Raw genomic sequence first — 25,516 nt, 5'->3', positions numbered from 1 at the left:
TTAAGTGTAGAAACATTGTGAAGTGTTTCAATGAACTTATCATCATCGCTCAATTTTTTTTTTTTTTTTTTTTTTTTTTTTTAAAGAGAGAAGAAAGAAGAATAATTAAATAATAAAAGAGAAATAGATAAAATGAGAGACCACCACGACAAAACAACATGCACAGCACAATGCCACCCACAATATCACCATGAAACATTCGACATTGCACAAGGAATCATCTAGCTTCCACCACTACCCAACCTAGCGTGCATCTGTCACAGCACCTGAATCCAAACACCCGCGCAAGCACGCCTGCCACCACCAGATTTCTCCAAAAGAATGCCCAATAGTGGTCGCGGGGGCCCACAGACCCGTCCCCCAGGACACAATGGCAACATAGGGAGGACCGGAGCCACAGACACACAGCGGCCCACAGGCCCGGAGCCCCAGGAGTCTCCCAACGGGGAGAACCGCACCCCCCCAGAGAGGAGCAGAGGAAAGAACCGGGTGACCCCAGCCACCACAATGCAGAGCCTCCAGGAAGCTGCAGCGACGAGCCCACAGGTCCGGCCGGCGACCCATGCCCCCCCCAAGTAGATCCGGCCATGGACACCGAGCCCCAAGCCCCGAGGCCATACCACCCCCCGGCAGAGCCCCGACAGAGCCAGGGCACCCAGGCCCCGCCAGGCAGCAACCAGGGCAGACCGACGTGCACCCCACCACCCAGCCCAGACACCGAGAGCCACCAATGCACCGGCGGCAAGGGGGTCCCCCGCCAAAGGGGGGCACGACCAGGGGGAGTGGGCCCCACACCAAATGTGGGGCCCAAATTGATCCAAGAGAGGGGTACCACCAAAAACCCAACCTGAGCAACCAACAGGCACACACAGATAGCATGCACCATCTACCTGACAGCGACCACAGGCCGGCCCCAGCCCAAAGGGCAGAGCAGCAGGGAGCCGCAGCTGAGGAGGGCCGGCCCCCACATCAAGAGCCCCGCACCATAGGCACAGAGACGTCCCAGCACGCCACCTATGCACCCCCCCCACACACACAGCACCCCCACCGCAAATGCCACACAGGAAGACCAGCCAGTGCCCCGATGAGGCGAAGCCACGCCCCCAACCGCCGCCCTACACCACCAATGACCACACGTACACTACCATAGCCGACCGCCCGCCGAAAGCCAGCAGCCACCCTGGTCAAAGTGCCGGCCATCGCAACCAGGAACCTAGATTAAAAGAATCAGAACAGCCCAGGAGGAACCGAAGCACCGGCCCCATCACTGACCGCCCCCAAGGCCCAAAGCCCACCCACAGCCCAGACCCCAACAATGTGCCCCCCTCCCCCTCCATCCCAGACCCCTAGTGTCACACAGAGATATACATATATTATTAACAATACAGTATACATATACTGTATTGTTAATAGTGGCATTGATATTATTATTATTTATAATAATAGTAGTATTGCTATACTTTTCTTCATCTTTTTAATTCAAATTTTCAAATATTATTACATATACAAACACCTTATCTACAAGAGACACATATTTTATGTCATGCCAGACATAATATAACACCAGTTCTGTTGGGATTCCATGTAAAGCAGTCCAGAAACACAGATCAACCAGGAAACAAACTGCTGAAATTGGGTTTCAGAGTGACTGGCGCATAACTTTTCTGATAGAGTGAGCACAAGGGCTCACCAGTACAAGGAACCTTTTTCACCTTTATTTAGACAGGTTAGTCCCATTGAGCCACGAGGACTCATTTACAAGAGAGACCTGGAAAGACCTTGATCAGGGTCTGATGGCTGAGGACGCAGGGTGCTTCATCTCCTGGAACATCTGACACAAGATGGAAGAATGCAAGCCAACACACCTCTGGTCCAGCGCTTACATAACACGAGTAGAGAGAACGCATGCCCAAGCTCCTCTGGTCCAAAACCACGTTATAACAATCAGACACCGACTGGTTATGTTTGAAACCAATCATACTGGAAAAATAGCTCCCAACAACTGTCAACAGGGAACTATTACACCCAACCTACAAATGTATTTTACAAAATCTAAAATAACATCTCATTTGGACCTGGGAAACCAGCTCAATGATCATAAAGACATGATGGACATACTGAAGCAAAAAAAAATAGAAGAACTTTCACTTCAGTCCAAAGCTCATCCAGCTTTCACTGTTTCTACGCAAACAGACTGTCACAGAATCAGAATCAACAGAAACCACACCAACTCAGACAGATGCACTGGAAACAGCTTTTCAAGAAAATACTTCCAGTGCAAACTCATCAACTCAGACGGATCTTTTGGACACACCTTTTCCAAATCTAAAGTCCAGCTGAACATTGTCAGTGCAAAGGGACAATCTGGAGATTACACCTGTTGCAGAAACAACAACTGTTCAAATAGTGTCAAGCAAATTGACTTTCCTGGACATCCTAATGTCCCACAACAGATCCAGAGTCCAAAGGCATCCACACAAATTGACTTTGTGAGATTTCATGTATTTAAAAAATGAATGTAACTATTCTTCACTTTTATATTTTTTTATTTAAGATTTTTTTTTTACTTCTATATTATTTTCCCTTTTATTTTATGTTTTACGTGAATACTTTTTGCTTTTAAATTATCTGTTTGACTTTTATGTAGTATATTTTAACATATCTATGGAGGATTGGGGGATGGACAGATGTGGGAATACCCATAAGACATATGTCTTTGGATGGTGTCCTGGAAGGGGGCCACCTGTGGACTTCAGTGTCCATGAGGGCAATGATGAGTGGATGAATGAACAGATCAGTAAAAGAACAAATGATTATGTTCAATAAAAGTTAAATGGATTCACAAATGAGTTTAAATTTACTTCTGAAGTCTAAGAAAGACGTTATGGATCAACACATAAGCTAAAACCTTTCATTTGATGTTTTTAGTCATATATGTTACGGTGCTAATGTGTTGCAAGACAGAAACTTCAACAAGAAGTAGGCTAACCCCCAAAGTTGGAGTTCTGATGTCAAAGTCTGAGGTTCATTGTCATATCACACCTTAAAATCCAACATGGCTGCTTCTTGCATAATGAAAAAACGTTCAAAACTGAATAAATCAAGTCAAGTTTCTTGTCATTTGCATCACTTGTGGTACATGAGGTGGAATGAAATTGTGTACACAGGCCAGGGTCCCAGTTCCATCCAACAATTTAAAAAAGAAACAGTAAATAAGGATCCGTCACACACATGACTGTACAACAAGCTAAAAGTAGCAGAATGGTAGCTAATATAAAAGTAACAGAGCTAGCTAAAACTAAAACTAGCAGAATGGTAGCTAAAACGTAAAGTACCAAAAGAAAATCTTTATGTTTTTATGCTGTTAGTGCTTAGCGTATGTTTAGTTGAATTTTTTCTTAGTTCATATGTTAGATCTTATTACCGTTTTTCTTTTACATTTTATTGTTGGATGTAACTGGGACCCTGAATACTTAATTTCATTCCACTACATTTACCACATATGGTGCAAATGACAAATAAAGAAACTCTGACTCTGAAAAGTTATTAGCTAGAGTTTGCTGAACTGTAGCTGAAAGCATCAAGTAACAAATCCCTATAGCTGACAGGTAAAAGCAGCATAAAGATGGTTAAAAGGTAAAAGCAGCATATAGCCCACATGCCTCCTAAAGTAGATTTCAGTGAGAACAATGTTTTTGAAAGAACTGTAAAGTATCTTCAATGTTTTTCCAAGTTTATCTGGCTTTGGTGGCCATCTTTAATGGGATATAAAGATGATAAGTTGTACATGAACATCTAATAATTACTTTCTTGTAGTTTAAATAAAAATATTTCAATGATTTATTAAATACTTTACTAACAGACAGACACAAACAGAGACAGGATCACTCGTCTTCGCTTGTTGGTGACGAGTGATGCCTAAGACAGAGGTTTGTTGTGAATCTTGCAGCTGTAACGGGTGCAGGAGGTTCTCCTGCGCTGATTAAATCAAGTTGTAGACTCAACAAAGTTAAGTCAGGTCCTCTGGATGGTGTATTTTTGTTGAAACGTTTTGTCCTTCATCCAAAAGTCTTCATCAGTCCAAGGAGCTGCAACAAACTTAGTCTTGTAAAAAGCACCTTCATATAGTGGGTCAACCAGTTTGATGGTGCTCAGATGGTTTCTAGAGTCTGCCTCAAATGAGTCGGCGGGGGAGAGGGCGGTCATGGCCAAAGTGGTTCAAAACATCCTGATTCATGCTCAGTAATCCAGGTATTATTGAGCATGAATCAGGACAAGTTGTAGATTATTTATTATCGTTGGAGGAACAGAGACTGGCCGGTAAACTGAGTCGGCTTGGTAAACAGGGTTCTGGGTCTAAGTCTGAATGCACAACAACCGCAAAGAGAGGCTGAGAAACATGAGCTAGAGCAGCTTTTGTCCTTTTTCTGCTGCTGAGCTCTCATGACAGCTCAGGTTCTCAACACAAACACATATTTACAGAAAAAAACATTGACACCTCGTTCTTTTCAAGACTTGTTCTTTTGGGGCTTCACCCAAGTCCTGTTGTTCTGCAATGTTAATGTAAATGTTTGTGACCCCACTTTTTTAAGTTTCTTTTGTACATTTTTTTAGACGCATATCTTTTTTTATAAACTACTGAAAAAAGTAACAAGCAGACAAAGCAGCCAATATGTCTCACAGTTAATGTACTCGTCACCAATTAGGAAGTCAAACATAAAAAAGGTTTATCCTGATTTTAATAAACTAGTCCAGTTTGAAAAAGTTTTATTCCAGTAATTTTCCAGACAGACTGATATCCAATTCTGAAATGCAGGTACGCACTCAATGCAAACAAAGCTGGGTTTTTTTTGTGTTCACTGAGTGTAATTATGTATTAATACTTCAAAAACGTTTAACCTGAACCGCTCAAACGGCTCTTGCATGGATGTTGCTAATGTCGACGTACTGTATAGCTTAACGTTTGCTCTCTAGCTAGCAATTAAAATACCTGGCTATTAGTCAGCCAGGTAGCTAATTGTCACGTCGGACTATTCTGTACCTAAACAAACCCATGTCGTACTCAGAAGCCGTCCACAAATATTACCAAACAGATGCCAATTTCTAGCTTCTTGCCAAAGTTTAGCTAGCTTTGTAAAACTTAGCCTAAGCATAACATACACATTAAAAAATAAATACTTATCCTTGAGATCTTAGATTCAGTATGCTGTCTAGATTAGTGATTGAACTTAAAGCCTTTGTGGAAAAGTCAAAAGTAGTTGTCGCAAACTTTGCAATGTTGCAAAAAATTCTTTGCAGAAATGGGTGTGGCTTATGCTACAGTATGTGACGGTAAAGACCAGGAATTGTGAAGATATAAGCCAATAAATTTTGGGACATACTGTTTAGAAGCGAAACACATTAATGATAGTGACCCTTATAGGTTACCACCATGTATTTATCCTATATGCATGCCTTTCAGTGCAGACTGCTAACTTTTACTTACTGAAGAAAAAAAATACTACTAATAATGGTAAAGTGAACAGTTTCAATCGAGTTCCATCATCTCAGGCAGAAGGTTGAGGAGCACTAGGTGCAGAACCACTAGGTTGAGGAACAGCTTCTACCCTGAAGCTGTTGGACTCATGAATCCCGAATCAAGATTATCACTGTGAAAATTACTGTGAAAAAAAATTACTGTGAAAAAATATGACTGTGAAAAAGTTACTGTAATGCCACTTGGTTGTTGTTATGTGCTGCTGACTATCTGTTATGCTGATCTCATGCTGCTGATTTATTTCATGTTACTGTGTTCATTTGTCCTCATCTGCTCACACAGACTCATGTTCGTGCTGCTATTGTTTGGCACATTGTTTTGTACTATTAGTGCTTAGTGTATTCTTAGTTTAGTGTATTTCTTAGTTAATGTCTTGGATCTTATTGCTGTTTTTCTTTGCAATTTGTATTTTTGTTGGATGTAACTGGGACCCTGCGTACATAGTTTTGTTCCACCTCATGTATCACATGTGGTGTGAATGACAATAAATAATCCCTGAATCCTTGACTCGTGCTCTGCTGGATGCATGGAAACGTTTCTGCTTTGCAGTTGCGCTCACCTGCCTCAGCTGGCTCGGACAACTAATTATAGCTAGGCCAAAACACGGCACTTACGATGAAAACCAAATTGATTGAATTCAAATTGAGACCAGTAGGACCAAGGAGTTCAGAGTAGAGGATGACAATTATTTGGGAGTCCCACGGTTCACGGTATTCCTGCGGGATGTGAGCCAACTTTATTATTATGTGATTGGGACGAGATTAGGGCTGCAACAACGAATCGATAATATCGCTAAAAATCGATTATTAGAAGCGTTGGCAACGAATTTCGTTATCGATTCGTTGTGTCGCGCGATTATGCGTCTTTCACGGCGCTGCGGAGCCGTTTCGTTTCGTTCACCTCAGAGCCCTCCGGTTCACCTGCAGTTCATTGTCAATGCTGACTGACTGAATAAAGTTTGAAAAAAAAAAAAAAAACTGCAGCGCGACTTGAACAGAGCGAGGGGGGAGGAGGAAGCAGAGCAGAGTGTTTTCAAAGGAAATTAAGTAAATTTTACAAATGAGCAACGCAGCGAAAACTGTTCGACCCAAGTCCTCCAAAGTGTGGGAGAACTTCACAAAGATAAAAACTGAGAAACATGCAGCTTTGAAAATCACCGACACGACACGAGAGAACCACGGAGATGAAACGTAAACATGTCAGAGTCACGAGCTGCAGCTGATGCATGTCTCAGTCCCAACTCGTGTTGCAGGTGAGTCTCTACAATTTAACACATTGTTCTGTTTCAAGAGAGAAAACGTAACGTCAGTCTGTCTGTAGCTGAAGCTGTTTGTTTGTTTGTTTGTTTATCTGATTAATGACGGTGATAGAGAACGTGTGTTACTTTTTATTTCATTTAATTGGTATAAGCAGTGTTTAAATGTGATTTATAAATAAATCTAACACAAAGATAATAATTTAATGATTAAGCTTCAACTTTTAATTTGCTGGCAAAGTCTGAAGACACTGCAGGTATGGCAGGATGAATTGCATTTAAACAGGAATTAAAGTAATTTATTACATCTACTCAAATGTGTGTAATTAAGTATTTTATATATGTGTGTGTGTTTAATTGTTCTTTTAGCTACTTTTGCCTGAACCTAACACTGTAAGTGAAACAAGGCATTTCTTGAGTTGCTGTAAATTATGATATAATACATATTTACTCTCTCATTCCAGAAAACAACAACAAACAATGACAGCCTTCATGATGGACAGACATCATGGAAACCACAGCAGCAGCTGTCTTCACTGAAACATCCTGAACATGATCGTCACTGACATGAGGCCTCTGTCGATGGTTGAAGACGAAGGCTTCACTACAATCCACACTTTTAATCCAGGTTACAATAATCCACACTTTTAATCCAGGTTACAATAATTCACACTTTTAATCCAGGTTACACTCTTCCCTCAAGGACACATTTTACAAAGTAGCTACATATCGTGCAGGTATAAAGATACATTTGTATATATTTTTGTGTACATTTATTTTTTTAAGCTATTTGACAAACTTTTATTTTTTTATTATTCAATATTTTACTAACAGAATAGTAAAATAGCATGTGTGAATTGCTTTGTCAGTCAAATGTTCAATTTTGAAATAAAGGGGTGGAAATTAAAACGTTGTTTTTTTTTTTTTTTTTGCCGATTCATTGATTAATCGAAAAAATAATCGCCCGATGAATCGATTATTGAAATAATCGTTAGTTGCAGCCCTAGACGAGATGAAAAATTAACGGGAGCAGACGGGAGTGGGAACCAACCAAAGGGTCAAAAAAAGAAATAAATGCCTTTTTTTTTCTTCACAGATGAACTGTTCCTGTTGCCATACCTTTTGAAATCAAATTGCAGAACACAAAGTAATATAAAAAGGAACGGGTAGAAGATCAAATCAAATTCAATGTATTTCCTAAACACTAAATGAAGGGAGAAAAAAAACAAAAGGGAATGGTACAAGAGTGGGAGTCATGTTACCGGGAGTGGGATGGGACAGGATTTTTTTTTTTTTTTTTACACTGGCTCAGGATTGGGATAAGACGAGACTTTTTTCTGTGGGAGTGGAACGAGACAGGAGTGGAAAAAACACTCCTGCGTCATCCTCTAGTTCAGAGTTGGTGGCAGGAAAAATACAATTGATAGATTTTAAATTTGGCAGTTGCGTTTAAAACTTTTTTTTAATAGTTCAATAAAGCAAACAGATAGATACAAGACTGTTTAAATTGTGGCAGAATGGTTTACAACATTCTTTAGTACACATGCTACACCTCGATGTGTAGGCCACAAATAAATGACTCGTAAATTGACATTTCATTGTAGCCACACAAAATAAGTGTCATAAAACAAGTTAAACATATCTCTGATAAGGTCGAGTTATTAAAAAAAGTCTCACCCTTACAGCAGATATCTCTATCATTTAGGGAAAATAAGGACTATAATTTTCAGACTGTTAGAGTGGCTGTGTTGTCATCATTGCATGGGCTCATACAATGATGACAACATGTAGCACTTTCACTTTATTCAGCATGGCAAAATAAGTTTTGATATAAGTTTGGCACATTTTATAAATTCAGAACAGATCCTCACGTGTTATATTTTAGTTTAAAAAACTAGAGACGTTCAAGCTAAAATTAGTCAGATGACCAGGAGCATGACAGAAAACAGCTCACTTGTTATGAAGTGACTCAGTCCTGCATTAGCATATAAACAAGAAGCTGCTGCTGCTACACCAGGCTCGGTCGTCAATATGTTTGTTGGTCCTCATCCAGAGACGATCTGTCAGGACTTTGATTTCTTTACACGGAGAAGAGGATAAGCAGCAGAAAAACAATCCTGCAAGCAGTCGATCACTGAGCTCTCCATCTCGATCACTGTAGAGGACAATTTAAGTATTTTGCAAGACAAGAAAGCTATTGTTTTGCTGTAATTTTGGAAGGTTCCAAATCATAAAGGTTTCTGATATTGCTCATTTGTGAGCAGGCTAAATTATTTATTCACATGTTTTTGCTCCGTTCAGATATATATTTTTTGTGTGCATGCAAATAAAGAGACAATATTTCCTTCAGAGCCGCTGTGTGCACTTAAAGCCCATCTTTGTTTAATAATTCATGAACTCCTCTGCAAACATATTTTTGACATTTTTGGAGCGTCCCCTAAAATACTGACAATATATATGTATATATAGATAGATAGATAGATAGATAGATAGATAGATAGATAGATAGATAGATAGATAGATAGATAGATAGATAGATAGATAGATAGATATAGATATTTGTATTCATTAGTAATACATTTATTAGTATGGACCATGTGCCAAAAAAATACTAATAAATTGTATAAAAAAGCCTTATTTTAATTTATTATTTTTTCTCAATGTTTATCACTTTAACATACAGTGTGGACCTGGAGGTTTTTGTACTCTCTTGATGATTTTCAGAGTTTACAGTGATTGTAATTATTTGGCTCATTGCATCATGCCTTTTCACACTCTTTTTAACTTTGAGTCACAGCGTTTTCACCCTCCAGGACCTCCAGGACCTCCTGATCAGCTTCATTGACACATTCTCCTGGCTAAGTTTCTCCTGCTTAGATCAGCCTGAAGCAGATCAGTGTCAGTGTTTGTTCATTTGTGCAAAATGTCAGGAAGATTTTTGGCTTGATGTCCAGTTTTCAGCAGTGTTTGGGTATTGCTCAACTATAGGTACAAAAAACAAAATGTTTCATTCATTCATGTAGAAGAATGAATAAACAGATCTAAGCAGATATTGGAAAGCTATACATAAATACATAAAAAATAAATTTTAGGATGTTTTAACTAAATGAGATAACTAAATGATTCTTCCACCCTGTGTTTGCTATTCTAATATCATCCCATCACTTTGGCTGTATATACATACATATATAGTACATAGTGTGTACAGCACATATTAAACTAATGCTGAACAGTAAACTGTGAGTTTATTCTAATAGACATACAACAAAAACTACATTGGCAAGAGTAAATTAAAAGCTGCATTGTGTCTTTTAGGAAAAAATAGTTGTGTTTTACTAATTTGACACTCACTTGATAATGAATACAATAATATTAAAAGCTTATTTAAAGGACGTCTAATATGGCGAAGCAAGCAATTTGTAAGGTGTTCTTAATACCCCCATCTTATTTTTACTTAGGAGCCTTGCTTTTCTATGACATATTGAGATGTGACAGTAAGAAAACAGCATCACATTCATGTCTGATATTCTGACAACGTACGATGATCTACAGTAACACCAGACTGACACAGATGGCCATGTCAAAATATTTTGTGGCATGAACGCAGCAGCTTTGAAGCATCACATATACAGTACCTCACAAAAGTTACATGTTAGTGACTCAACGAGAAGGTTACACCATCTCATGCTACACTCTGTCCCTGTGATGGACTTGCGACCTGTCCAGGGTGTCCCCCGTCCCTCATACAGCGACTGCTTTACATGGCACCAGTGAACCCACAATCTGTAAAGGAAGAAGTGGGTAAAGATAATGGACAGATGGATTTTCTACTGATCATTCATTCCCCAGAAGTGAATTATGGGTGACTGCGGTGCAGGAGTAGGGCAGCTGACTTTTAGGTCAACAAAGTTGCAGGGTTGATACCCCACCATGGCCTTACCAAAACACCTATTCCCTGGGGGCTTATTCAGCCGCCCACTTTGGACATGTGATGTGTCAAATACAGAAGACAGATGGAATACATACGATCACGGCAATACATGCACCTATTTTTGGGTGTAACTGGGACCTTGAGTACACAATTTAATTCCACCTCATGTACCACATGTGATGTGAATGACAATATAAAACCTTGAACCTTAAACCTTAAACCTACATTTTCTCTGCCTTAAACTTCAGTAAAATTATGTGTTTGGTTCAGACTTAAAGATAAAGAGAACAGATAACAGTTAAACTGGGACATGCTGGAGTAGAGCAACACAGATCACTAGCAAGAAGAAGAAGACCAGAAGATAGTGGTTAGATGCTGGAAAAAAAGACTATTTAGCAGTTAAAACTGGCATATGAAAGGCTGTGCAACAACAAGATGCTGGAGGGGATGACACATACGCTACAGAATCTTCACATGTGAGAATACTCCGCCCCGCCACAAATGAAAACAATAAGGGTTACGCTACAAGACAGCAATACATAGAATATTATATTTACATTTTAGTACTCTAATTTCTTGCTCTTAAACTCAGTACATACCCAATATATTTATTGGTGTATAATATAATTTATTTAACGTTCTGACCTACGTAAAACAATTCCAAAATATGATCGCATACAAGGAAAAATGGAAAATGCCCATACTTGTGTCTGTGAAAAGGTCTAACGATTTTGATAACATAAGCCTTCGTTTTATTCAACAAGAGTAACAGCTCACAGGAAGACCATTAACATAAAAAGAACAAGTAAACCTGTCTTCTCCTGCACTCCTGATCTCCCTTTACACCCGCCAATAAAGAGAACTTTGCTGTAACTCAGTTCCAATCCATAAATCCAACCAACTCCTGACAGCATGGCTGTAGCAATCCAGTAAATACAAAAAAAAAAAAAAAAAACTCCCTTGCCTTGTAAAATATGAACTAGGAAGTAAATGGTGGTCAGAGTGAAACAGAAAAAGAGCCGAAAGCATTAGAGGAAGGTAAGATGAGAGGGAGAGTTGTTGCCATTCCAGCCGGGTCGCCCGGCGGCTGATGTACGAAGTTGTATAATGGTTCTGCATTCAATGTGCAGCGCAGTAAACAGGACTTGGGCACATGCAGCTGAAGAGACCACTCAAGCCTTCTGGGATAGGGGAGTAATTTCAGTGAACACATACACAGGATGAGACACAGAGCACTAAAAATATCTAATTCTAAATGGAAAAAATATAAATCTGGGCTGGCACTGGAATAAAACATGTCCTCCAAAGGCCGTCCCAAAGCTGAACTGGTAAACAAGAGCAAAAGAAGAGGAGAGTAAAACATTTTTTCCTGTGACTGTGATCCCCCTTGACACGCCGACAAGACCACACAGCCTGAATAACACGAGAAGAACAAAAGCAATCGAGAGATTTGAGCAACTTTGCGGATCTGTTACGCAATCGCGAGCCTGTGGGGTCGTGTGCTGGGAAATGGCGGCAGACGGCCTGTTGTGTTTTCCTGCTGCACAGATATAATAATTAATCATGCTCCGTCTCTTTGCTCTTTTTCTATTTCCAGAGAGGCAGACGCCTGAGGCCCGCTGACCCACGGCGCTGCAGCACATGCAGGCTGGACTTCAGCATCACTGGAAATGTCACACAATGTTAACTCGCACGCTGGAGAGCAGCCTGAGGTAAGAGGATCACGAGGACAACCTATAAATGGCACCTTTTCACCCGTCTCTTTATGGATGCAGCGTTTGGTAATACTTGACTCACTTTGTCTTTCGTGCTAAAAATAGAAGCCGCTTTACTTTTTCTTAAAAAACAAAAACACGCCTTCAAATCCAAAAGATAAAAATAAAGAAATTCAAAATGCACTCGAGTGTTTAGGAAACTCAAAGATCCCCCCAGTTAAAGCTCCCACCTCACTGGAAACCACAGGGAATACTGATGAGATGTTTCATGTGTAAACACACAGACAGAGCAGGTATTGAGGACACATGGACAGCTGAGCAGGTACTCCGTCTGTGTGTGTGTTTGAGCCACATGAAAGAATACGCCCCTCTTTTTTCCGTCTTCCCCTCTCTCTCTGTATCGAGAGCGCAGGAGAGGATTTCTGCAGGGCGTGTTGGAGTGTGAGTCATCATCCGCGCAGAGAGAGAAAGTCGAGCGAGGCATTCTTTAAATCGAAGACGCTGCTTATGGCAGCAGTGCAGCAGGAAAACACAAAATGCTTTAACCCTACACCAAGAGTGCAAATCACCATTAATGACCATAAATGACCATACATGAAAAGAGTTGCGAAATTGCATTTTTATTAACGTATGAACAAATGCTGCCGGTGTCAGCAGAGGAGCTCAGATGCAACAAACAGCAAGAAGGGTTTTTTAATACTCGCCAGCTTTCCTGATGCAAACAAAATCTCCATCCATCCATTATCTTTACCGCTTCTTTGAGTTGTGGTAATTATAATCTCCTTTAGAACAAATGTAAAGTTTTATTCAGTGATCAAATCAGAGAAGTCACATAAATGTGTTCATTTAGTTGTTTGTTTCCGTTTGTAAAAACTTGTGTTGCAGTTAGCTACATGCTAGTTTTATACCGGCGACAAAGACAAAAGACAATATTGTGTAATTTTAGGGTAATTTCAGCAGAAATATCTCAAGCTACTAGACGGATGTTGGGTGAAACTTCATCACTGGGTTCACAGCTACAACTGATTAGCATTTGGAGTCGATCCATTTTGAGCTAGCTGCCATAGCTTAGCAAACTTTAGCATCCATAGTGAAGACAAGAACTGTCAATAAACTCGTCATTTTTACAGGCAATTAGGTGTGATGGTATCTGAGAGTCATTCACAACTTTCACTGTACGCCCTTCTTCATCGCTCATAATTATTATTTTAAACTACGTATTGGTCTGTTCTGTATAGGGCAGGGTTCTGCAAGCTGCGGCTCTGGAGCCACATGCGGCTCTTTGGTCCCTCTGCAGCGGCTCTTTCCAGTTTTGACAAAAATTGACATTAAACTGAATTTTATTGGTTGTTATAACAAAAAGAACTTGTTTTAGCAGTTTTTCTGTCATTTCCTTTGCAAAGATGTGAATATTGGAACCAATAGGAGTAAACCATACTTTAACTTTATTTATTCGAAATACAATACTTAATTTTTCCACAATTAATTTTATTTACCAAGACCTGCATAGTTCATTGTTATATTTTTATTTTAACCTTCTGAGACCCTGCGTCCACATGTGGGGGACATTACATTTTGACTTTGCTGTACCTTATACTTCACTCTGTTCAATAGTGTTTTATACTTTGTTAAGCCATGTTCATGTTGTTGTGGTATACTGTAAAATAAGCACATTGTCCCCATCTGAGGAATTTTTTTTTTTTTTTTACAAAAATATGTCATAACCAAGTAACAAAATACAACTTCCTGTTCAAAGAGGAAGCTTTATTTATACACAAATCAGGTCATCTAATCACAATTATCTAGGAGATGTAAAAAATGCATCGCAAACCAGAGCTCGGGTCTCTGGAGGTTAAAGTGGTCCAGTCATCTGCCCCACCCTGGGCCCTTGAGCAAGGCTCTTAACCCCCACCATCTGCTCCCCCAGGTGCCCTAGATAGCAGCGCTCTGCTCCACACAGAGGGCTGTGGCAGCTCAGTGGTCTGTGATTGTGACAGGAAGAACATCCCGCGTAAAAATAATTGACGAGCCTTTGTGCAACTTAGTTCGCTGTGGCGACCCCTGAAGAAGAAGAAGAAAGGGTATTTTCTCTGTCTGACTCTATCTACAAAATATCTTAAGAACTCCAGGACATATTTTAATGAAACTTTCAGAAAAAAAAAATTGAATGCATAGACGCCTGCCAAATGGAGCAGGTGGAGCAGCTGCTCTCTCATTTTCTAAAATGGAGGTGCAAACTTATGTTTCTGCTCTCCTATTTTTTATTTTTTTTTTACCTAACATGTTCTCACTCCCAGCAATGAGACAAAAGGGTGTAGCTTCTTTTGATTATTATTTTTTTCTTATTTACAAACTTAAAAAAGGAAGTTGAACTAAAAATAATCACTACATTATACATCATCCACTGACACTTTGCAATGGTTTGGCCCATCTCGGCTACACTTTATGTTTAAGGACAGACAGTGTTCAGCTGTGAAGATGATTAAAAAAAAAAAAAAAAAGCCTTTCATTTTGTTGGGTGATTATCTTTGGATTGAACAACATGCTAGCTAGCTAACTAAAAGTTAACTACCCATAGCTCCTGATTTATTCCTGAGGCGTTCCCCTCAAATTTTGTGAACCTCATTGTAACGTGTTACCAGTCAGCCTGATTTAACAACCCACTGACACGAGGAAACTATAAAACTCAGCTAGTATTAAATGTGTTGAGTTACATTTTAGTATGGTAGTAACTGAGCATCATCCCAAACACAAACTCTGAGTTCTACTTAAATATGAGATTATTACTTAAAACTTTGATCAGCTACTGGCATCAACCCTGTTTTTTGTTAGTAAAATATTTTGTAAACATTTGAACAAAGTTTAATTAAAAAATAATAATAATAATCATTGGATGGACATTAATTCTGTTTTGGAGTCAACCCAATTCAAGATGGTTGTGACACTGACGTTATCCAACAAAAAACCCAACATGACTTTAACTTAGCTTGTGACTCAAATTTACACATGCTGTATAAAGATAAAGTTTGATGTGGTAGTAGCTGAGAGTCATTCTCAACAAACAGACAAACCCAACTTCATTTGAACATACAAACCTAAACACATCATCCTGTATGAATGAAAGCTGATCCTGTATGATTACATAAATCCTGTTGGTGTTGTATTCTCATAAACTGCATTTAGAAATACTGTAATTTAATGTTTAAGTCCTAAACTACAGTAAATGAACTTTCAAACTATTAAGTACTATCTTTTACAGTGTAAAAAGTTGTTTTTGCGGCATAAGACAGGTAAAATAAAAATAAATTATCTTGTTAAAGCAAAATGCCAAACTAAAACGTTACTTTCTTAATCAGTCAGAATGTCATAAGATAATTGTTTACAGTATTATTTTTGTTGTTGCTGTCATTGTTGTTCCAGGGGAAAAGGTGCATAATTTTAGGATGCTGGGGAGGGCGCCCCGCATCATGAAGGACTCCACTCATCCTGCACACAGTCTATTCCAGCCCCTCCCCTCAAGCAGGCAGCTGAGGAGCATTCAGAGCAAGAGCACCAGGCTCAGAAAGTGTTTCTTCCCTGCAGATGTCAGACTGCTGGACTCGAGCTGCACTTAATTCAGCTTCATCTTACATTTTTTAAACTATAAATTAAAACAATTAATACAGTTAGACACATTTATGTAAATGATGGTAAATTTCTATTTTTAATCATAGTTTAGCTTAAAGTTTGACATTAAATCCAGTGACCGCTATAGAAGCCTGCCCCTTTGCGACGGCTTTAGTATCAGTGTTTGTTTCTGGAAACTTTCAGGCAGGTAACAATATTTCACCGTGAGGAGGTGGAGCTATCTGCCTCTGAGGGGTTTTCAAAAAAAATTAAGGAATTAAATAATACAAATAACAAAAAAAAAGTAAACTTATAGCCCTAAACACCTACATTTATTATGTCTCAACAAAGCCAAGTACACAAAGTGTATATTCAGTACTCTTAACAGATAGACTGATCAGTTTGTACTTCTCTCAAACTGTACACCCACTTTGTACTGGGCAGCTGAATGATTTGACCTGGAGTCCAGACCGCCACAGACAGGTTCCTTGTCCCTCTGTGGAAACTTCAAACAGCTACAAATCGATTTCTACCAGCCAGAACATTTTTTAAATCGACCTTACCTTCTCCCAAACAGAGACTGTACAAGCTTTGAAGACTAGTTCCCTCATATCCAGATCACTCGCAGGTAACCAGTGAACAGACCCCCACCTTGTACGTCTGCAAGCTCCCCGCACTTTTCTACACAGAGCTGTGAAACCCCAGCAGATGTCTGCAACCTGATCCTGAACTTCAGCTGACGTCCTCACTGTTATCTAACCCCGTGGATTAATTTACAGATGGGGTTGCAGCTACCCACGTACACCCCATCACAAACCAACTGATTGGACACAGTTATTGATAAATTCATTGGGGTAAAAATACATCAGATTATTTGCTCATGAAGCTAAAACTTCTGATATTAAACCCAGATCAGAACGAATTAGGACACTATGACAAACGCAAATAAGAAGACAGATAATAATCATAATTTACTATGAGGGAAATATTTAATTTTGTGGGTCAATACCATTTTTTTGTTTGTGAAAACATGATGAACTCTGCATTTAAAGTCTCAAACATTCAAACTGCATGGCACATGAGCAATAGCGCTTAGTACCACTGATTTCTTTTAAAAAGAAGTGATGCCAGTATGAAATTAAAGGGCCATTATTTCTTATTTAACAATTGCCTTGCATCCCTTGAAGGAGCACATGCAGTCTTTCATGCTGGAGTTTTATTCCAAGATAACTGTATGTTGAGACATGACCGAATATGTTTTGGTCAAACCTTGAAAAAACAACATCTAAAGTAATATTGCGAGATCTCCTGCTATAGCACTCAGAGTATGTGTTGGAGGATAACTCACCTGCATCCTTCTCAGACTTCACCTCAATATCAGTAAAACTAACAGCATTACAGTGAACTGCATTTAAGCACAGAAAGCATGTTTTAAAATGACCAAAACAATTACAGTTTAGTGCAAACTGTAAAGTTTTCTCTTTTTTATCATGTGTAGATGTAAATATCAGGGATTGTACCCTTGTGAAAATGTGAAAAAGGTGTGCAGAACTATGCCTGTGCACGGTTTGATGACTCTGAGTATTTGTGTATGTACAGACATTTCAAACTTTGTTCTTATGCCAACTTTCACTATGAAAGCTGTGTCCTCTTTGATACACGAGCCTCATATGTGAAAGCAGAGTTCTGATCTGTCACCAGTAAAAAGGCTGTGTAGGATTTGACATGGAACATAAAACCATGAAGACCCTCTATGGTTGCACACTTTTAGGACGTTTCCAAAAAGAACGGAAAAATTAAAAGCATCTGAAATTCTTTAAAGATTCTAAATGGAGAAAAAAAACATTTTTTGTTGCAAAAGAAAAAGTAAAGTAACAGAAACATTATACAGTATTTTAATATGATTTTAATAAGTCTTAACAAACGATAACTTTCTCGCCATGTCAACACATTTGGATTTGGATTATTTTGATGTTTTGCCAGAATTAATATTTATTGACTCCTGGGTCGTACTTGACCTCTGAAGCATACAAGTTGAATATTCAATCGTTGTAAAAAGCTGTGCTCGGTAAAGCTTCTGTCAGACTTTGGAAATGTAAAACTAGCACTCAACTTTTTTTTTTCTGATGCCAGAGAATACAAAACATAAAAAAAATGAATTCACTCATACAGACTTTTATTTCACTGAAAACGCTGTCATACCTGAGAATGAATTGGTTAGGGAAACAAAAAGAGCTTGACATGAAGAACAAAGTTGTGGGATCTCGGCGTACGACCCTGAAAACGATCCTTTTTCTGTGTGAGCTCGTTGAACAAAAAGTCATGTCAGACTGAGTCGGCCTGTCAGGATCACTTGCTCCTAACACTTATCCTAAAGAACGTCCTCAGAGTAGAGTTTCAAAGAAGGCAGCGTTTGCTCTCTGAAACAATGAAAAAGGAAGGTTTGAACTTACTCAACAGCAAGCTCTGAAAATAAAAAGGCCCTAAAAATGAGCAAACGCTTTGATAAAAACGCTTTCCCAAATACATCAAAAGGGAAATGTGAGGGAGTAAGAGAAGGTTTTAGCTGCAAACAATCAGCCCATCTGATCACACGCTGGCTGATCTGTCAGCTCTTCTGTCTATCTGAGAAAAGCTGGCAGCCATCATTGTCCTTTAGTTTCTCCCCAACACCATCCTAATTAAAGGGCATTTGACTGAGCTTCATTAAAAACTTCTTGATCATTTACAGCAACAAAATCACGGCTGTGCATTAAAATGAGCAACAACAGATGGACTGAAACAGAACAATACTGTGGCCAATAAGTGCCACAGAAAGAGGATTATTATTATTAAGTTTAAATCCCTTCTATCAAGTACAGTACCTATAAAAAGTAACCAACTCTTTGGATATTTTAGACTTTTATTGTTGTCATAAGTCAGTCATGGTCAATATAAATCTGCATTCATGACAAAAAATAAATATCTAAAAAAAAACTTCAACGCCAAAGAGAAATTCAAATTTCTACAGGGTTTTTTTTTTGGTATCACTTTACAATAAGGCTCCCTTATAGATGGCTAATAAATAGTTTATAGATACATTATTAATTCCTCTATGAACACTTTATAAATCATTAATAACTGCTTATTATGCATTAATTAAGGACAGGGACAAAACTGACCAGTTTCTTGCCAAACAGTGAGTCAAATCTGTTCACCTATATATTTAATCTAGAGTTGTTAAATTAAACATTTCAGACTAAGTTACTACATTGTAAGCACAATAAGCATTTGTAAACCTATTTCTTTAGCAGATAATATTGTACTTTATGACTGCATTATAAGTTTTTACTATTAATAGTATGTCCTAAAAAATTTGGTTTACAAATGCTTATTGTGTTTACAAGGTAGTAACTTAGTCTAAAATGTTTAATGTAACAACTCTAGATTAAATATATAGGTGGACAGAGTTGGCTCACCATTTGGCAAGAAACTGGTCAGTTTTCTCTCTGTCACCCTTAATTAATAAGTAGTTATTAATAATTTATAAAGTGATTATAGATGAATTAATAATGGATCTATAAACGATTTATTAGCCATTTATAAGGGGAGCCTTATTGTAAAGTGGTACTTTTTATTTTATAATGATTAAATAAAAAGTGTAATTTAAAATGAGTATAATAATTCCCCCCCTTCACATCAGTGTTTAGTACTTGTATGTATGACTGAGACACAGCACTGACTCCATTTGTTTTTACAAACCTGCTCTGTCAGTTTGTATGAGGATCAGTTCTTTTTCAAATCAAGCCACAAATTCACGATTTGATTTGGGTCTCAGACACTTCATAACATTCACTTTATGTTATCTTTACCATTTCTGTGCAGCTGCTGCTGTTTGATTCAGTGTCTTGCTGCAAAATCTTCTCCCAAGTTGTAGTTCATTTGCAGACAGCATCAGATAGTCCTCCAGAATTTTTTATATATATTTTATTACATTTATTTAACCATTTGTCTTTACAAGCCTTCCAGGGCTATCTGCCAAGAAGCATCCCAGTAGCATGATGCTTCCACTTCCTTGCTTCACAATGGGGCTGGTGGGATTTTGTATAGGTGACACATCCACTGCCCTCAGGTGATTCCCATTTCAATAACTGAGACTATTCACACCAAGTGACTGGACCTCTGTTGAATTAGGACAATCATTAAAAAAAGGGTGAATATTTATGACTCACGTATTTTACATTGCATACCTCCAAATATTTTGCATTACAACACCGATACTTTGTAGATCAGTTCAATTCAGTTCAATTCAGTTTATTTATATAGCACCAAGTCACTACAGAAGTCATCTCAGGGCACTGAACAGAAACATTCAAATGTAAAAATAATAATTTATCATTGTTTTTTTTTTTGAGGAGCAGACTGCTTTGAGTTTATCTCCATCACAGAACTCTCATCTTGAGCAAGCATGAAGGCGACAGTGGAAAGGAAAAACTCCCTCATGAGGAAGAAACCTTTAGCACAACCAGGCTCAGGACAAGTGGCCATCTGCTTCGACCGGCTGGGTTTGAGAAGAACAGATACACAATGGCAGGTCAAGAATCATGTTAAGATAGAAATAATATCAAATGAAAACGATTCAATTTTAGCAATAAATTTAATGAAATTAGGTCAGTTTGTCCTCTAGCAGTCTAAGCTTAAGACAGCATAACAAGCTAACCCTAATTATAGGATTTATCAAAAAGGAAAGTCTTAAAACTGGACAATGTGTCAGCCTCACGGACAGAAACTGAAAGTTGGTTCCACAACAGAGGAGCCTGATAACTGAAAGATCTTCCTCCCATTCTGCTTCTGGAAACTCTAGGAACCACAAGTAAACCTGTAGTCTGAGATCGAAGTGCTCTGTTAGGAAAATATGGAACAATAAGATCTCAAATATAAGATGGAGCTAGGTTGTTGAGAGCTTTGTAGGTTAGAAATAAGATTTTGAATTTAATTCTCGATTTGACAGGGAGCCAATGGAGAGAAACTAAAACTGGAGAGATATGATCTCTTCTCCAGTTAAGACTCTGGCAGCAGTATTTTGGATTAACTGAAGACTTTTTTTTAAAGTATTTGGACACCCAGATAATAAACCATTGCAATAGTCCAGTCTAGACGTGACAAATGCATGAACTAGTTTTTCTACATCATTTTTAGATGAGATGTTTCTAATTTTAGTGATTTTACGCAGGTGGAAGAAGGTGGTTCTAGTAACGTTTTTAATGTAGGGCATAAAAGACATGTCCTGATCAAAATAACCCCAAGATTTTTAACATCAGAACTAGAGGCCAGATTAAAGCCATCTAAGGAGGGAGAAAGACTGAAAAAAATTATTCCTAAGGTGCTCAGGTCCAAAAACCAAAACCTCAGTCTTGTCTGTGTTCAAAAGCAGAAAATTAAGGGTCATCCAGGTTTTTATGTCTTTAAGACATGCTTGTAGTCTAAATAGCTGATTGGATTCATTGGATTTCATGGACAAATATAATAATAATTGTGTATCATCAGCATAACAATGAAAATGTATCCCATGCGGTTTAATAACTTTACCTAATGGAAGCATATATACGGTAAAGAGTATTGGTCCAAACACTAAACCCTGAGGAACTCCATGACTAACTTTAGTGTATGATGAAGATTCATTATTTGTATTTACAACTTGGAATTTATCAGGTAAATATGATTTAAACCAATTTAGAGCTGTTCCTGTAATTCCAACATCATATTCAAGTCGCTGTAGTAAAATATAGTGATCAACTGTATCAAATGCAGCACTGAGGTCTAAAAGGACCAGTGTAGACACAAGTCCATTGTCAGAGGCCATGAGAACATCATTAGTAACTTTCATCAGTGCAGATTCAGTGCTATGTGAGCTCTAAACCCTGACTGAAACTCTTCAAACAGATTATTTCTTTGCAGACGATCACGTAACTGACCAGCAACTGTTTTCTCTAGAATTTATTAGATGAAAGTTAGATTAGATATAGGTCTATAATTGGCTAGGATCCCTGAGTCAAGGTTATGTTTCTTAAGTAAAGGTTTAATTACAGAAATCTTAAAGCTCTGTGGTACGTAACCATTAGTTAGAGACAAATTAAGCAGATCCAAGACGTGGTTATTAATTAAAGGAAATAGCTTTTTAAACCTCTTTACATCAGTTTGACTTTGTCATTGAAGTTTTTTTTTCTGCTTAGAAGCCCAATTTATATTAACAAATAAAGGCCATGGTAAAACATTCATGGTGACTCAACTCAACAGTTTTTTAAGTAATACTGTATAGGAAACACCAAAGTTTGTGCTCAATAATCCAGGTACAAATCCAACGATGTTCAATCAGGTCATCTGGACGGTTTCTTTTTTTTTTTTTTTTTCTGAGATGCTTCATCCTTCATCCAAATGACTTCTTCAGTCTGAGGAGCCACAAAAAAAAACTGGAGTCCCACAAGCACCAACTCCCAGTCAGGTCCAGATGACCTGACAGAACACTGTTTGAGTTGTACCTGGATTATTGAGCATGGACTTTGGTGTTTTGAACCATTTTGGCATGGCTGCCTTAGATGAGTTGATGGGGAGAGGGTAAGCCCCAGAAACCATTCTATCACCAGCAAACTGTTTTTTTTTTTTTTCCCCACTATGATATTTCCCCACTTGATATTTGTGGGACTCCAGTTTGGTTGTGGTTCCTCTGACTGAAGAAGTCCTTTGGATGAAGAATGAACCATCTCAGCAAAAAATAGAAACCGTTCAGATGACCCGACTGAACATAGCTGGATATAAGAAACACTTTGCTGTTGTGCTGACACTTCTATGCTATAATGAGTGGCAACTGTGGTGCAGCGATGGAACAGTTGCCTTGGGACCAGAAAGTCACAGGTTCAGTTCCCCGCCATGCCCACATGTTGTGGTGTCCTTGAGCAAGACACTTAATCCCTAACTGCTCCCTGGGCACTAAAGTAGCTGCTCCAGTTGTGTGTGGTGGGGTAGAGGTAGGGCAGCCAACTTGGGACCCGAAAATTTCAGGTTCGATCCCCAGCCATTCCAACATGTCGTGGTCTCTCTGAGCAAGACACCCAATCCCTAATTGCTCCTCGGTGCTTAAATAGCTGCTCCACCTGGGTGTATCCCAGGTCTGATGAGTTAAATGCAGATAACTAATTTTGCCATTGTATGGGAACATACAATGATGACAACACATAGCAATTTACTTACTTTACTTACAGAGGACACATTGTGTTGTTGTGTGTGTGCATGTAATAATGACAACACACATAACTCTGCTATAATTAATTAGCAGTGTATAAGTAGAGTAAAATAAAGACCTTTAAAAAGTGTAAATGAATGACTATATTAGACTATATGTAGGATTGCACATACTGCATTTTTGTTTAAAATTAAAGGACTACAGCAAATGACAATTCCTTCTAGTGTCAAATAACATAACTTAAAAACTAAAAAGGAATAAATATCATTCTCATTATTGTTTTCCTTGTATTTGAATCATACCATTAAACAGCTCTTTTACTTGAATTTGCAGCTTTGGGATGTGAATAAAATGCATCATAATTAGCCAACACATAAAGGGAACAACCCTTTTAAAGCTGCCAGGTCAAAAGCAAAATGTAGGCTACAAAATACCATATGTGCCACAAATTATGCTTTTATATCAAACATATATATACATATATATATATATATATATATATATATTAGTTGTGATGTGTTTAACTCAGCTGGCACACAAACACACTAATACAAGAAGTCATTCTCTTTTCTTCAGAGGAGTGAGAGTATCAATATTTATGCACTGGCTGAGTCCATAAATACCAGCAGCCAGTCCAAAAAAATCAATGTACGCCTGCTACATATTTTAATTTTCCTGTGAAGGTCACATTACCCAAGCAATGCATGATAGGGCAAAGCATGTCCACTCTGAAGCAGCATTCGCCTGCGCCGTGACCCGACCCAGTTCAACAAATGTCACTGAACCACATGCTGCAACAGGGTGTGCAAAGTCAGTCACAATGGGTTCATTAAAAGCCTTTGAATGGCAGCTGTTCATTCTGAAAATGTCCGTGTTCAGGATTTGAACTTGTGTAACTCATGTGCATGATAGATGAGGAAGATGAGAAGGGGAGTGATCAGGAAAAAGTGTTTAGCTACGAAAAAGCTGGTCGAAATTCTGACAAACTGCAGTGAAAGAAAAAATATCCAAACTTCTGATAATTAAAATTGAAGGACTGCTGGTGTGATTCCCGGCATCATATAAATATGTCACTTTGCTAAAAGAGCTTATGAAAGTTAGATGAACGTTTTTCAATCTAGTTAAAACCGGTTACATTATTAAAAGGCCACATTCATCCTGTGAGGCAAGAAAGAGAGCCTGTGGCAGATTGAAAATTTAATAAGTTCAAAGCTGAGGCTGGAGATTGAGAAACTTGGCAGAGACTTGGTTCTGTAATCCTGAATGAAAAAGAGAAAAGAAAAATTGACGATTTGGGCTCATGTCATGCGTGAACTCAATCAAGCAGGTGCAAAGACGGAGGATTGTGCAAAACTGTGATGAACCAATTAACTGACTAACTTCAGGCCCCAGCTGTGGTTTGAAAAAAAACATTTCTCCTCTTAATTAGATTTTTGCCTCTTTTAGTTTATCTTTCTTATTATTATAATTTTTAATGTTATTAGTGTTATTATTATTGTTATTAGTCATCTGCTTTCTTCCTCAGGGGTCGCCACTACAATCTAACTCATACAAAGACTTGGCTATTGCTTTTACGTCGGATGCCCTTCCTGACGCTACCACAGCCCTCTGTGTGGAGCAAAGAGCTGCCATCTGGGGCACTTGGGGGAGCAGACGGAGGTGTGTGTGTGTGTGTGTGTGTGTGTGTGGGGGGGGGGGGTGTCTAATTCCTTTACCACCCGCATTTTGATGTTGTTGGTCCGGGGACTCAAACTGGCAGCCTTCCGATCACAGGCTCGCTTTTCTAACCTCTGCACCAACATACTTAATGTATAAAACTCTTCTGCCAGGTGGTTAGTTTCACGTTTCCCCACAATAGTGCTTTTATTTTTTTCTGTTTCAGTGCACTGCTGCAGAATGAACAAACGAGGTGGTGGTGGTGGTGGGGGGTGTTGATGTTTCAACATGTGGCTATCATGATAAGGCCGTCTGGAGATGAAGGTGGTTGGTGTCAGCAGACCCTGGAGGTGACTGAAAAGGACTTTCTCTGCTATTGCTGATAAGGGTTTGATAAATATTCTTCAAATTCACAAGTGCACCCTTACTTTGTCGAGGGAAAATGTGCATGTTGGCCTGATGCAGCAGTGTGTGTGCAAATCCATGTGTCTCTGTCTGAACTGAGCTGCTGACCACTCTAAATGTGAGTGAAGAAACAGTTTTGATTCAATATTAAACACAAATTATCATATCTTTAATTTATGAATCATAATAACGT

The sequence above is a fragment of the Nematolebias whitei genome, chromosome 8 (genome assembly GCF_014905685.2).
Source record: "Nematolebias whitei isolate Nwh7 chromosome 8, NemWhi1, whole genome shotgun sequence".
In the NCBI taxonomy this organism is placed as follows: Eukaryota; Metazoa; Chordata; class Actinopteri; order Cyprinodontiformes; family Rivulidae; genus Nematolebias; species Nematolebias whitei.
This window is presented reverse-complemented; position numbering follows the sequence as displayed.